Raw genomic sequence first — 16,488 nt, forward strand, 5'->3', positions numbered from 1 at the left:
AACAGTCCAGGAGGGCAAATGCGTCCCATCTAGCCGAGACTGCCCACCTCCTGAACTCCGCAGCATAATTCTCTACCGGACCTTTACCTTGACGCAGAAGCTTGAGCTTCCGTTCAGAAGTCGAGGCAATGTCTGGGTCATCGTAAATCATAGCCATAGCCTCAAAAAATTCATCCACAGAGGTCAGGGCCTGATGCCCAATAGGAAGACCATATGCCCAGGTCTGGGAATCCCCTGACAACAGAGTCTTAATGAATGTAATTCTCTGTGCCACAGTTCCAGACGAGTTAGGCCTTAATTCAAAGTATGACAACACTCTATTTCTAAAGTTCCGAAAGTCAGATCTGTTGCCGGAAAACCTTTCAGGTACAGGCATGCGTATGTCTGTGCTAAGAGGAGATCGTACTGATTGAAGTTCCTGAATAGCCCCAAATATCTGACATATCTGGGTCTGTTGGTTCAAAACTGCCGCGGAAAGTTGGTTTACCGCGGTGGTCAGGACTTCAACATGGCTATACAGTGCATCCATTTGGGTTCGGTCTGCCATTCTGTAACGATTGGTGTCAGCACGCAGAGAGAATCTGATTCTTGGCGATCTGCAGTACCACCAAGAATGCAGATATACGCCTGATTATCGATGATCTGCAGAATCAGCGATAATACAGATGTATTGCTAACCTCTGGACACCAGAATAGTGAGAGTGTTTGGTGCAACAGTAACAACTCTGAGTGAAGACCACCAGAGGAGCTGGCGGCCTAAGACTCCTGAGGAATTCACCCCTGACTGTGGGTGATATTCCTGTAGCCTGTGGACCCCTGGGTGAGGGACCGAGGCTGGGTTGCAGGAAGCCCTGCAGCTAATATAAAAGGTATTGCCCTGGACTGGGCTAATGTAATACAGTAATAGCACAATCCTAGTCTGGGTGTGAGGTCCGTAGTCACAACACCCTGGAACTAGTCTGGAGCATAACATAAATGATAATACAATTCCCTAGTCTTGGGTGTGAGGTCCGTGATCGTCAACACCCTGGAACTAGTCTGGAATATAACATAAATGATAATACAATTCCTTAATCTTGGGTGTGAAGTCCGTGATCGTCAACACCCTGGAACTAGTCTGGAATATAACACAAAGACAATACAGTTCCCTAGTCTTGGGTGTGAGGGCCTTGATCTCAACACCCTGGAACTATGCTAGAGAATACACAGAAGATACACAGAATTCCTAGTCTGGGGTGTGAGGTCCTTGATCTCAACACCCTGGAACTGGTCTAACAAATAAACAGTACAAGGTAATCTGGCTCAGTGTGAATTCCCAAGACCTCTTGGTTCAAACACACTGTAAGGATCTGACTATGGTCTGAATGCTTCCACAAAGTGTTTGCAATGGCAGACAACCAGCAACTGACAAGCGAACAGAATATATAGTAGCTGAACTCTGCTTTCCCGCCCGAGCCACTCAGCCAATCATGAGTCCAGCATGGTATAAAGGTCCTGACTTCTGGCCCGCGCGTGCGTAGCTCTTCATCCATCTATGTGGACTAACAGACCCAGCCACTCCAAAGGCACGCTGCTGCGTACAAACTGCCACCTTGGACGCGGAAACAGCCGCTTTGCTATTAGAACATGCGGCGGCTTTTCCGCGTTCTGCCACACTACCAGACGCGTGCCTACGCGTGCAAACCGCCGCGTTGGACGCGGAATCAGCCGCCTTGCTTTCAGCAGACGCGGCGGCTTTTCTGCGTTTTTTCACACAGTCGTTGTGTGTCTACTTGGAGGAGGTTATCTGTTTTATTGACCTGAGGAAGCGGGCTGAGTCCCGTGAAACGCGTTGTCTACAGTATAACCGTTATTTTAATAAAGACTCCTTTATCTACCCACGTGAGTCTTCTTTGGAGGTAAGAGACCTCCTCATCATACCATGTATATTTTTAATGGATCAAGAGAGGAGAACTCCAGCACTCTCTTAACAGCAGTAGGAGATGGGACTTAGACCTAATGAACCAATGGAGTATGTGCGTCTCTTTGAGGGGCGTGCACGGATTAAGTAGAAGACAGCAATACAATATGAGGAGGGAGGCAAGGTATAGCCAGCACTGCGCTTCAAATGATAGTTTATTGAGACTTAGAAGTGCACTTACAGTTTGTTCAGATTGGTTCAGGTAGGATGCGATGCGGATGTGGTGGGCGCCAGGTCTAGATCCCCCTGCGGATGTCCGTTTCGCGCGTCTAGCGCTTGTTCACCGCAGTGGGGGAAGAGATCTTCCCCCACTGCGGTGAACAAGCGCTAGACGCGCGAAACGGACGTCCGCAGGGGGATCTAGACCTGGCGCCCACCACATCCGCATCGCATCCTACCTGAACCAATCTGAACAAACTGTAAGTGCACTTCTAAGTCTCAATAAACTATCATTTGAAGCGCAGTGCTGGCTATACCTTGCCTCCCTCCTCACATGTATATTTTTATTTACTTATTTTTATTTTTATCCAATTTTATGAGTAAAATTATCTAGCTGTTGCTATAACATACTTTTGGGCGCCTCCACCAACGTGCTTCACTTGTATGTTTTATGAAGAGGGAAGGGAGATGATGAGCATGTTGTCAATTCCTGCGGCAGTATTTTAATATTTTTTTAACATTTTTTTTTATTTTTCGGGACATAAGACACATTTTTTCTTCTGAAATGTATGGTAAAAAGTGGTGCCGAGTGCTCAGGGGGCAGTTTTTTCCCATAGTGGTGGGTGGGGATCGGTCCTTTAGCCTGTGAGTCCTGCATTGGGGCCGTGGAGGAAGTGACGACTGACGACACTATAGCGGCAGAGTGGCTCCCCAGAGTGCTGCGTACCAGCTGGGTAGAGCCGCATACTTGCTGAAAGCAGGGCCAGTTCTAAACTTTTTGCTGCCTGAGGCAAACTTGTGAGGATGTGAATCCCCCCCCCTCCCCAACACAATAGCACACTGGCTGGCTGTGAGTCTGTGATAAACAAATGGCTCACCCCCACTCCATTCTTCCTCAGTAAGGACTGCAGTGCGTGCCACCTTCTCCCTTCTGTTGTGCAGCTGCCATCTACACTAAAGCCGTCTTCCTCTGCAGCTATATAGCTCCGGGTCCTCGGTTCCTCACGGCCTCCGTACTTCCTGATTTGGTTCCCTGGCATGTGCGCCGCACATCATGCGTGACTCCAGCAGCACATCTGGAAGTATGAAAGCCTCAAAGAACCAGCTGTAGTGGTGGCAGGCAGGCGGCTGCAGTGTAGATTGGCAGCTGGAGAAGAGGAATGCGTATATAGCGACTGGAGCGAGGGGGAGCGCGCTGGCAGGATCAGGTGAGAAGTGGCGGTGAGGTGTAGTGTAGCTTAGTTGGTAGAGAAGCAGGTATAAGTGTAGTGTAACTTAGCTGGTCGGGTATTAGGTAGTGCAGTGTAGTGTGTAATGTAGTCAGCACTAGTGTAGTGTAGCTTAGCTGGTGGGGCACCAGGGATTGGTGTAGTGTAGCTTAGCAGGTGGGGAACCAGGGCACCAGGAATTAGTGTAGTGTGTAGTGTAGGCTGTACTAGTGTAGTGTAGTGTAGCTTAGCTGATGGGGCAGCAGGTAAAAGTGTAGTGTAGTGTGTAATGTAGTCAGTACTAGTGTAGTGTAGCTTAGCAGGGGCACCAGGGATTGGTGTAGTGTAGTGTAGTGTAGCTTAGCAAGTAGTGAACCAGGCACCATGGATTAGTGTAGTGTAGTCAGTACGAGTGTAGGGTAGTGTAGCTTAGCTGGTGGGTGCAGCAGGGATTAGTGTAGTGTAGCTGGGCAGTGTAGCTTAGATAGATTAGCTCAAAGACAGCTTGGGGGAGGACCAAAAAGCGCCTCTGCACCATAGATGTACCAGGTTTAGTATTTTCTTTTTCCCAGATTTTTGACTTCTAATCTTAGGTGCGTGTTATGGTCTGAAAAAAATAGGTCCCGCAACCCGACTCAAAGCTTTACAGACTTCTGATGCTATGCTGGGGAGAGGAGGACCAATGGAGCAGCACAGAGTGTGTGGGGTGAGTGTGGAAAAAAATGCCTTCGGCTACTGCTTGGTCAAGATGGTCACTGGCCAAAGTACCCAGGGAGATCGGATGCTGATATACAAATGTTAAACCCCAATCGGCTGCCTCGGCCAAGAACTGTCTAGTGTGTGTACAAGCCTTGAAGTACACCTGTAATAAACAAAGGGTTAAAAACGGGATACTTACCTCAGTAGTGGCTTCTTGGACCCCTTCATTGCTGCCTAATACTCTTTTGCTTTTGGTTGTGCAGCACTCCCATCCAAGTTTCTCTGGGGTGTCAGGCTTGTCTGGTTACTTGCTATAGGTCAGACTGTATGCTCATATGACTGACCTATAACCCAGCCCTAACACCTGCATACACTCCTACCTAACAACACGACCCTGCAGGTAGATGTAGCATACAACCTGGCAAATAGCATTCACCAAACACAGCAAGGTAATGCAGACACAGTATACTTAAATACCTGAGGCCTATGGACTGAGGCAATCCAGACAAAAGTGTAATCACAATACAGATGCGTAGTCAAAGCAGGCCGGAATTAGGGCAGGCAGCATTCATGCAAGGTCCTTTAACCTTCTTAGCGGTATGCCCGACATTGTGTCGGGCATACTGCCAGCTGTCCCCAGGAGTCCCCCAGTATAATTTTAACTTATTCCATGGCTGTAATAGCTTCAGCTAGCACTAGGCTAGCTAGTAGTGGTGGCTGGCATCCCCCCGATTACTGTTGATCCCCCTGATCGCCCGCTAAATACATTACCCCCCCCCCCGGATCCAGTGATCGCGCAGCCTCCCTGCACATCGCCGGTCCTCGAGGAAGCGTATTTTTACAATGCGCTTCCGGATACCCTGAAGCAGGAAATGACCTTCCTGCTTGGCCAAATGCCAGATGGGGAATACCTCGTAGTAATTCCCCAAAGGCTTTTTTTTGGTGCGGTGGATGCGCCGCACCGCTGGCTTGCAGTGTGAAACCGGCCTTAATGTATTTTTTTTAAAAAAAAAAAAGCTTCTCACTGCAGCCACCTGCATAAGACTACAAACAACCGCAAATTTACTTGCACTTCACAGCCCCCACTTATGTGCCAATATAGCACAGGCAATGGCTGGCATTTGCTGCATCACCTCTGATTGTTGGGGAGGCCACAGGGGATGCCTCAGTAAATCAGACCGGAGCTTTCCTTCCATCTTTGGGCAAACCACGTCTTGGCTAACTTTGCTGCATAAACACAGTCAATTAATAAGTCTATTTTGGAGCCTTATTTTTCAGTCCTCTGCAGAGGATCAGCGGCTCAGCATTAACCTTTTCTTGGCCAGACCCACCTGCAGCTGCCGACGCAGCCACAATGAAACCATGGGGCTGCCAGATGGTGGAATTTTTTATTTTCATTATCTTATGGGAGTGGAATTTCTGGCTTCTTGTGTAGGCTTGTTTGTTATCTTTTTATTTAGGCAGTTTGGCATGTGACAAGCCTCACCATTAGTCAGCTGTCCCCGTCCCCCATACGTGAAGGGGTGTGTGTGAGGCTGAATAACAAGGCTTTATCGTTTTGTAAAATTCCACTGTTCTCTTAGTCACGTGATCCTGTCCTTCTGGCTCTGACTGCATTTCTGTATATAATAAAAAAAAGAAAAAAATATGTATATAACCCTTTCCTCTAATTTCCTGCCTCTTGGTTGTCGGACTGGGGAAAAGTCAAGCAACGTGTGCTGTGTGAGGGTCTGCTCTGTAAGGTAACAGGACCCTGCAGGTAGATGGGCTTGATGTCATAATGCAGGGCTTGAAGGTTGCCTAGCAACAGTGAAAGTCAGTAATTCACTGCCAGTCGGTCACATTGCCATTCAAGTCACCTTTCCCAGTGATGTGTTTTCTCTTTCAGATGGAATATATTTAACAGTTACTTGCAGAGGGCTTATAGAAAATTTTGGAAGTTATTAACGTAATTAATAGAGATCGCAGCAAGCTTTGTTTGTGCACGCTGTTTACACATCAGAACACATCAACAGGATGTGCACACTTCTAGGAAATCCCCCCTTAACTGACCCACTTGTGATTAGGTTCCCCTTAAAGGATATCCGAACTGAAATGTGACATAATGAGATAGGCATGGGTATGTAGAGTGCCTAGCACACAAATAACTATGCTGTGTTCCTTTTTTTCTTTCTCTGCCTGAAAGAGTTAAATATCAGGTATGTAAGTAGCTGACTCAGTCCTGACAGGAAGTGACTACAGTGTGACCCTCACTGATAAGAAATTCACCTTTTTTACCCGTTTTTTGCTCTCAGAAGCCATTTTCTGCTAGGAAAGTGTTTTACAGTTGGAATTTCTTATCAGCGAGGGTCACACTGTAGTCACTTCCTGTCTGAGTCAGAACTGAGTCAGCCACTTGCATACCTTATATTTAACTCTTTCAGGCAGAGAAAGAAAAAAAGGAGCACAGCATAGGTATTTGTGTGCTAGGCACTGTAAATACACATGTCTACCTCATTATGTCACATTTCAGTTCGGGTATCCTTTAAAACAGACATCATCTTTCCAAGACCAATCCCTTTATCTGGGGGATGGTGGAATAGGCTGGTTGCACTTGAGGTTGATGGGGATTATAGTGGTTAAGCTTGCTATGGGGGGGGGAGGGATGGAGAAGGGTCATAACAAGGGACGCCTGCCCTGGCCCCACCCTAGCAGGCCCCAAAATTATCTTAGATCCCATGCCCTTGCTAGAAGTGTCAGTGACCCAGACAGGGTAGTAACTAGAGGGGAACCAGAGCTGTGGGGGCCCCAACTACTAGTAACCATCCCTTCCCCTGATACAGGGCACTATACTTCAGATCGGGTATTTTTGTGGCTACACTTGTTATTTGTAAAGATCATGATGGCCACACTTGTTTTATGACCCTTGTGAGAGGCCATGATGGGCACCAAGGGGAGGCAAGGAAAGGGGTGTGAACATTGGGGAGGCCAATCAATGTTCCGCAATGGGGGCCCCATGAATTGTAGTTAGGCCACTGGACACAGATGCCCCCCCAAAGCAGCAGAGCTATATTACTATATTTACCTGATCCCACTGCTTCGCACCTCTTCTTTCTCCTGGGAGCCACCCGCTCTGTGCTGCATACACAGCTAAGATGTCACATGATGGGGAGCCATGTATGCAGCACAGAGCCAGTGGCTGCCGGGAGGAAGAGGAGATGCGAGGCAGCGGGATCAGGTGCAAGGTGGGTGAGGAGTTTAATGTTGACAATTGTTTAGAGGACCCGGGCACAGTGCAGAAGGGGTGTAGGCAGTGGCGTAGCAATAGGGGATACAGAGGCTGTGACCGCACCAGGGCTCTTGGGCCACAGAGGCCCTAAGGGGCCCTCCCTCAACCACAGTATAAGCTCGTTATTGGTCCTGTGCTGGTAATGATCACTTCTATAGATGCTTTGAATAGTAGTAATCATTAACAAACTGATCCCCATCCTCTTCCTGCACCTCTGACACTGTGGTTGTCCTTGGCAAGTTTTGGTGTGCCGTATCAATTGTTATGTATAGAGATCTTGGGGGGCAATTTAAAACTTGCAGTGGGGCCCACAGTTTCTTAGCTATGCGGCGCCATTGGGTGTAGGAAGACCGGGGATTACTAGTGTCCTTTAACCCACTTTTGAGGTTCTTTTTTCGCGTACGTACGAAAAGGGCGTCGGGAAAAAAGGGCGCGTGGTATAAACGATAAATAGAAATATCGTTTATAGAAATATTGTGTAAAATTTCGTTTATAAATAGTGTTTTAAGAATTTATAAATCACTAAATAATGTGTATGAGATCGGCAATTCTTAAAACGTTAATCTTCCCTGTTTGTAAAGTGAAACTTATATTTACGTTTATTAAAAACCCTCCCTGTACCTATCCCTAACCCCTATACCCCCTGTTGGTGCCTAAACCTAAGACCCCCCTGTTGGTGCCTAAACCTAAGACCCCCCAGTTGGTGCCTAAACCTAAGACCCCCTAGTTGGTGCCTAAACCTAAGACCCCCCTGTTGGTGCCTAAACCTAAGACCCCCCTGTTGGTGCCTAAACCTAAGACCCCCCAGTTGGTGCCTAAACCTAAGACCCCCCAGTTGGTGCCTAAACCTAAGACCCCCCTGTTGGTGCCTAAACCTAAGACCCCCCAGTTGGTGCCTAAACCTAAGACCCCCCTGTTGGTGCCTAAACCTAAAACCCCCTATGGATAATAATGTTTTACAGACATTAATAAATAAAAAATGTAAAGAAAAAAATGTAAATTATTTTTTTGGGTGGATAATAATGTTTTAGAAATGTTTTAGAAATAGTGATTTAGTATCTTCATAAACGTTATTCGTCACAGGCTCATTTTGTAAACTTAAATCATCACAAACATAGTTATAAATCCTTAAAAATCTCCGGGCGCCGTTATAAATCCTTAAAAATCTCCGGGCGCCGTTTGTTAAAACGTTAATAATCTCCGGCGCCTTTTTTTCCCTGTTCAGCGCCAATTAAACGATATTTATAATGGAAGTGAATGGGGCGCCCTTTTTGTCCACTTGTCTCATGCGCCCAAATCTACTGCTTCCCTTTTTTCTATATTAAATTTCCTTGTTTTTGTTTTATTGGAACGTTTTACTCTCTTATGTGCTCTTTGTTTTTTGTACCTCTTTTTTTGCCTTCTTTTTTTTATTTTATCTATATGTTTACTTCATTTTTCTTTGTTCCGTGTTTGCTTTGTTTTGTTTTTTGCTGTGTGCACTCTGCTCTTTGTTTCAGCCCATGGCTACTGATTCACTTTGTGTTATTCATGAAACAGAGCTTTGCATTACAAAGACATTGTTTGATTATTGCTGTTTAACAGCAAACCCCTCACAGGAAATGATGTTTATTAAGATCATTCCTGTTGTTTTTCAATTAACCATTTGTTTTTTTTTGTTTTTTTTTGAATTTTCAGATTTTTTTTTTCTATTTGTTATTTTTTAAACAGGAAATAAAGTGAGAAAATGCATTGAAAAACTTCACCCCAAGGCGGTTTTTACCCTAACGGACAAGAGCGATTTTCACCTTTCCGTGTTCATCCCTTTCATTTGCCAATAGCTTAATCACTACTAATCACAATGAAATAATCTATATATTGTTTTTTTCACCACCAATTGGGCTTTTTGGGGTTGATATTGGTTTTCAGTAATTACTTTATTTTCTATGCATTTTAAAGGGAAATACAAGAAAAAAATTAAAAAATACACTATTTCTCCAATTTCATCCCCTAAGGTTTTAATACACTGCTACTGAACATAAAACCCACACATTTTATCTGCCTATTTGTCCTAGTTATCACAATATTTGAATTATGTCCCTAGTAAAAAGTATGGTGACAATATATTATTTGGAAATAAAGGTGTATTTTTTCTTTGGTGGTTTTTTCCCACTATTTTCACGTGCATGTGCACTGGAATGCTTGTTCACCCGCGGGAGCACACGCGTGCACCTGCGGGGGGCGCGCACGCGTGTGTGCGCTCGTGCACGCACACAGCGGTAGCAGCACTGCCTGACTTATAAAAACGTCGAGCCATTAAGAGGCTCTAGCAGGACGTTATTATAAGTCAGCATGTTATTAAGTGGTTAAGTACCCCTGTCCCTATACTGTCTCTGTGCAATTTAGGTACAGTAAACTCGTTCTATGGTCACCTTCCCTGCCCTCACCACCAATCATGTTACATCGGATGAGTAGGCAGGCCTGGCCCGGATTTACATCACAGGAGCCTATAGGCACAGCTGACCTGGCACCCTAGACTTCACCCTCCATGAACCTACAAACCCCCACCGAACCGCACAACAACTGTGCTGGCTGGCCCAGATGTCACTTCTCCTTTACTTCCCTTGCCCGTCATAGGTAGCTACAGGTGTCCCTAAATACTAGCTAGTGGTGCCCCCGACTGAATGGAGATGTTGTCAGTGGAATACTGAGAGCTGGGTGAGTAGCTTCTCATTTATACTCTGCTCAGGATTCTACATAGGGAAGGAGGGAGGCACTGGGGAGGGGAGTGGGCCGCATTTCCATCATCAGGCGTCTGTAGGTATAATGCCTTATGGTAAATCTGGCCCTGGGGCAGGCCATGGCATCAGTGTAACTAGTAGGGGACACAGATCTTGGATGCACAGCCGCTTCCATGGTTGTGGCAATAAAAATGCCTGAAATAAAGTAGCACAGGATGCAAACCTCAAATAAAACAATGTTGATACTCACCTCCAAGTGATCTGTCGGATGCTGATCGTTAGACGGCAACATCAGGAGGCTATCCATCCAGCACCAATGGCCGAGTCCACCTTGACCAGATCTGATGGAGATGAACCGTTACCAGGCAAACAGCAACCCAATGACCGATTGCTAATGTTGTCATATGACGCTATCAGCCAACATCTTACGTGAGCTCTTCAGCCGAAGCGATTTACCAGTGACAACTGGCACACACAGGGAACAGCTGTTTCTCATTTTTCTTCCCCCACCCCTGTGCTGGACTATACATGCTCAGTAAACAACACATCTACAGGCCCACTCAGGGCCGGTGCTACCATAGGAAAAAATGGGCAATTGCCCCAGGGCCCCAGAGCCTGTAGGGGCCCCCAAGGTGTCCCTCCCCATCTTAACTGTTGCTCCCCAGGGACCCTGCAGAGTCTGTTAAGTTGGGAGGTGATTGGGGGAGGGTCAGCAGCCAGCTCAGGGGCCCAGGAGGGAAATTTGCCTGCAACAAAGGGCCTCTAATGATGCTTTTTGGTGGGCGGTGTCTGTTGGGGGGCCCCCAGGCTAATTTTGCCCTAGGGCCCAATTGTTACTTGAACCGGCCCTGGGCCCACTATAGGACTGCCTTGTGCAATATCATGCTACCTATGTTGAACATGTGTACTTGATGCTGCACTGAAATTATCTACTGACACAGTGTTACAGACTTTAATGCTTTCTGAATCACTAAGCCAGAACAAGTATGCAGATCAGGTGCTCTTACTCCACTGGCTACATGTTTGTTTCAGGTGTATGACATTTCTGAAGTCATAGGATCAGCACGACAACCAGGCAGCTGGCATTTTGAAACAGGAAGTGCTATAGCAGCCTCTCTTTTTAATTTGTCTTTAGCAGCCGATCATGTTTATGTTTCTCCACTTTCCAGCTGCGACACGTTGGCAGATGCAATTTACATTTTTACCATGTGTCACTGTCACCCCATCGATTCATCTTGCCTGTTAGTGATGTGGAAGTCCATAGTCCATGACACGCAACAGGCTTGTCTCCTGACCCAGCGATTGTGCGCGAGGGATGCCTGTGGACAGTTGAAGCTGTTTGTTTTGTGGTTACTTCTGAGGTATTTAGTGGGTGGCTGTAAACTTTCCTCCTTGCAAGGCTCACCTCAGGTCGGAATGCCTTTTACCTGCTAGTTTATGATACTGAGGACCACAAACATGTCAGAATTGCTTGCAATTTTTTTCTAATCACAAAAATAAGGGACATTGGTAGAATGTTAGGCCAAGGACCCATTGTGAGCAGTGCTTGCTGGCGCTTTGTGTAATGCTTTGTCAAGTGTCTTCCAGCACAAGTTGTTGGGTGAGTGAAAGCACAATACAATCTGCCACTTATTGTACATTGCTTACCAATTAAACTGCACCTGTAACAAAAATTAAATAAATAGCCCCTATGGAGTACTTACTTTGGGAAGGGGAATTCTCAGGATCCTAATGAGGCTTCTCCCATCCACTGTAGCCTCAGGGATCCAGCTCTGGCTCCCCTGAAAATTCCCTTGACATATGCCGACAAGCACAGCAGTGCAAGGCAATATTTACCTTCAAGGATCCAGCGCAAGAGCAGTAGCAGCTTTCTGATGGGCTCCGGCAGAAGTAGCTGAGCCCGATCGGGTGCGCTCTACTGCGCAAGCTCAGCTACTTCCGCCTGATCCCAAACGGAAAGCCGCCACTGCGCCTACGTTGGACTGCGGTAGGTAAATATTTACCTCCCCAGTGTTAGGGGGCTTCAATCGCTGCAACAGAGAGATGCAGAGGCTTCCCAATCTTGAGGTAAGTACCCCTCAGGGGCTGTTTTTGTCATTACAGGTTTACTTTAACTACCTGCCAGGTCTCCTGAAGTGCATGCCTACCAACTTGCAGTGTGTAGCTCCACCCACTTGCACAAAAGGTCATTGATATTTCTTTCTCTCCAATATAGACAAGCGCCAATTACCTTTTTTGCTAGGGGGCGGGGCTATGCACTGGAAACCAGCGGGTATGGACTTCAGGAGACCCGACAGGTAGTGAAAAACTTTATGTAACACAGGAAAATTGCACACAAAGTCACTGAAAAATCGTTTTTGAACAGGAGCTCTCCTATACATACATATATATATATATATATATATATATATATATATATATATATATATATACACACACACACAGTGGGTTGCAAAAGTATTCGGCCCCCTTGAAATTTTCCACATTTTGTCATATTACTGCCACAAACATGGATCAATTTTATTGGAATTCCACATGAAAGACCAACACAAAGTGGTGTACACATGAGAAGTGTAACGAAAATTATACATGATTCCAAACATAAGTGGGGTGTGTATAATTATTCGACCCCCTTTGATCCGAGTGCAGTCAGTTGCCCATAGACATTGCCTGATGAGTGCTAATGACTAAATAGAGTGCACCTGTGTGTAATCTAATGTCAGTACAAATACAGCTGCTCTGTGAGGGCCTCAGAGGTTGTCTAAGAGAATATTGGGAGCAACAACACCGTGAAGTCCAAAGAACACACAAGACAGGTCAGGGATCAAGTTATTGAGAAATTTAAAGCAGGCTTAGGCTACAAAAAGATTTCCAAAGCCTTGAACATCCCACGGAGCACTGTTCAAGCGATCATTCAGAAATGGAAGGAGTATGGCACAACTGTAAACCTACCAAGACAAGTCCATCCACCTAAACTCACAGGCCGAACAAGGAGAGCGCTGATCAGAAATGCAGTCAAGAGGCCCATGGTGACTCTGGACGAGCTGCAGAGATCTACAGCTCAGGTGGGAGATTCTGTCCATAGGACAACTATTAGTCGTGCACTGCACAAAGTTGGCCTTTATGGAAGAGTGGCAAGAAGAAAGGCATTGTTAACAGAAAGCATAAGAAGTCCCGTTTGCAGTTTGCCACAAGCCATGTGGGGGACACAGCTAGGGTGACTAGGCGTCCTCTTTTCCCCGGACAGGTCCTCTTTTTCAGACCTGTCCGGGGCGTCCGGCGGGTTTTTTTAAATGACCGGGGGAAGAGCAGTTTGGGAGCCGAACACGAGCTGGCTCTTTAAAAGCTTCTGCGTTGCCCGGCAACACCACTCGCATCCCCCTTTTGTCTGGCCCGGACTCTGAGCCCTGCGTGCGGCACGCTGGGACTGATGGGAGAGGAGAGAGGATGTGTGTGTAGCTAGAGCCAGGGTCGGTCAGCCGCGGGTAGTGATGGGTCGTTCGCGAACGAGCCGGCTCTAAGAGCCGGCTCTTTGAAGTGAATCAGAGGAGCCGATGCTCACTCTGAGAAGAGCCGATGCCTCAGCCGCCCCTTTTAGCTCTGCTTTTCTGTGTAATAAAGGGCGCTGAGGCATTCTGGGAGATGTAGTCCTCCTCTTGCAGCTTGTAGGAGTGTATGGGGCGGAGCAGAGCAGTAGCAGGAGGGATTGCCCCAGTCAGAGAAGCAGTCTGGAATTGTCATGGAGACGGGGGCGGGGCTTTTACTCCGATTCTGAGTGGTGTCTAGTGATGTTTAATGAAGAGCCGATTCAGAGCCGTAAGAGCCGGCTCTTTGATGGGAGCCGATTCAGAAGAGCCGATTCGCTGAGAAGAGCCGGAATTCCCATCACTAGCCGCGGGGCTTAACTACTGCTGTTAAGCCCCGCCCACAGGCTTCTGACATGCGGTGGGAATGTACTGTGTGCTGTGCCTGCCAGCAGCTTGTAGAGGTCACAGCAGCAGCGTTTCTCCCTTCAGCTATGGGGCTATCCAGAGAAGGCCCCACCCCTTGCAGGAAAAACCCTCACCCGTCTGGGACAACAAGATGAAAGGTGACTGTCCGTCATAAGCCCCGCCTCCTGATGACGATGACCACGCCCCTTTGGCGGTAGCTCCGCCCCCGCATGGTACATGAAGAGAGGGCTTCTGGCTACTGTAAGACCTCAGCTTGGGGAATGGGATACTGAGGAGCATGTGGCTAGGTGGAAGCCATGTCTGGAGTCAGCCTGACTCCTGTCCAGAGGAAGTCCCGCCCCCTGCCTGCAACAAGAAGAAACTTGGCTGTAGGGAGGTAGCCAGTAAGTATGCACTAGCAGCATCAGTCTCCCTCCCCCACTACGACCAGCAACCTTCTCCCTCACTAGCCCCACAGTAACCTTCTCCCTCCACTCATTAGCCGCAGCTACCTTTTTCCCTCCTCCCGCTAGCCTCAGCTACCTACTTCCTCCCCCACCAGCCCATTGGCCTTTTCCCTCCCCCCAATAGCCCCAGTAACCTCCCTCCCCCACCACCCCCATGGCCTTTTCCCTCCCTCCACTAGCCCCAGTAACCTCCCTCCCCTACCAGCCCCATGGCCTGTTCCCTCCCCCCACTAGCCCCAACAACCTTCTCCCTCCCCCACCAGCCCCATGGCTTTTTCCCTCCCTCTACTAGCCCAAACGACCTTCTCCCTCCCCCACTAGCCCCAGCCACCTTCTTCCTCCCCTACTAGACCCAGCGACTCTCCCTCCCCCCCACTACCGACCTTCTCCCTCCCTCACTAGCCCCAGCTGCCTTCTCCTTCACCCACTAGCCCCAGAGACCTTTTCCCTCCACCTACTAGTACCAGCGACATTCTCCCTCCCCCCACTAGACCAAGCAACCTTCTCCCTCCCCCACCAGCCCCATGGCCTTTTCCCTCCCCTATTAGCCCCAGGGACCTTCTCCCTCCCCCCACTAGCCTTGTGAACTTCTCTTTCCTTCCATAAGCCCCAAGACTTTCTCCACCCACTAGCCCTAGTAATCTTCTCTCACCCCCCCCCCCCAGCTCCAGTTACCTTCTCCCTCCAATAATGGATGCTGTATTTCTTATGTGGGATAATAATTCTTGCTGCATTTCATATGTGGGTAATGCCTACTGCGTTTCTGTGGGGCAATGATTGCTGCATTTATTATTTGACGGTCATGATTCCTGTCTTTAGTGTTGTGAGGTTATTGTTCCATCATTTGCCTTTTCTGTGGGTGCGTGCCTACTGAATGTTAGGCTAATGCATGAGCCAAACACACACATTGACAAAATTATTTTCATTTTTTTTTTGGTAACTTTATTAAGTACGTCTTGCTAGTACTTTGTTGGCCCCATTTTTGCCTTCAGAACAACCTTAATTCCTCTGAGATTTTGGCCCATATTGACATGAATGCATCCATGCATGTTGCATGCATGTGGAGAGAGGCCTGGTAGGTGCATTACTGCACAGATCTCTTTACAAATATTTAAAGATGAACTGATAGCCAAGCTATGCCAGGAAAAAACATATGTAAGTAGATAAGTACTTGTTCTACTTGCATAACAGATATAATGCACTTTCCACTTTTTGATTTCAGAGCATTTTATATAATAAATTCAGAGAATTCTTATACCTGGCAGGGGCCATCTTGAGTCCCTCCATCTGAAGCCAATTGGGATGTCATTTCCTCCCTTACTCCCCTATGGCATCCTCACATCCCCCCCTCCTCCCTGCATAATCCCCTCTGGACCTGGTGCCCAGTCTGAACTTTAGGGCAGCAGGATTTTTAGAAATTAAAATTTAAATTAGTGCCCTTGGAATGAATACTCTTTTATATGTCCCCCGCATCCCCCTCAGCATTTCCACTCCACCCCGCCGCATTACAGAGCGGAGCGGGGATGGTATTAAGGCAGCGCGCACATGCTCGCCTATTCATGGTTCCAAGTTCCTGTCTAAACTCTGCACTGGTAGTACAAAGTTTACACAGGAACTTCAGCCCCTGGAACCATCAGTAGGTGAGTCTGTGCGCGCTACACAGACTCACCTACTCATGTTACTCACTGTCCTCAAAGGAGCTCACAATCTAATCCTAATCCGGGCCATGCCCAAGACCCATCATGACCATGTTTATTATCCAGTGCATGGCCACACATCTTTTTTCGCTAACCAGCTACCCCACCTATTGGATTCAGCAGCTGCACACTACTCTCACTAAAAAAAATTTCTGGAACCTTTCCTGCATATTTATTTTGCGGACTATCCTAAAATGACCTCACAATCTAATCCCTACCATTGTCTAATGTCCTACGAACCATATTATTTTTATGTACCACTTGTATCTTCAGCAGTACTTTACAGAGTACATAGGTATGAGAGCTTTAAATTAGGGGGCGAGTGGGCCCCAGACTGAAAACTCTCTGGTAGGCCCTCAGTGTCCCAGTCCAACCCTG

The sequence above is a fragment of the Hyperolius riggenbachi genome, chromosome 2 (genome assembly GCF_040937935.1).
Source record: "Hyperolius riggenbachi isolate aHypRig1 chromosome 2, aHypRig1.pri, whole genome shotgun sequence".
Classification (NCBI taxonomy): Eukaryota; Metazoa; Chordata; class Amphibia; order Anura; family Hyperoliidae; genus Hyperolius; species Hyperolius riggenbachi.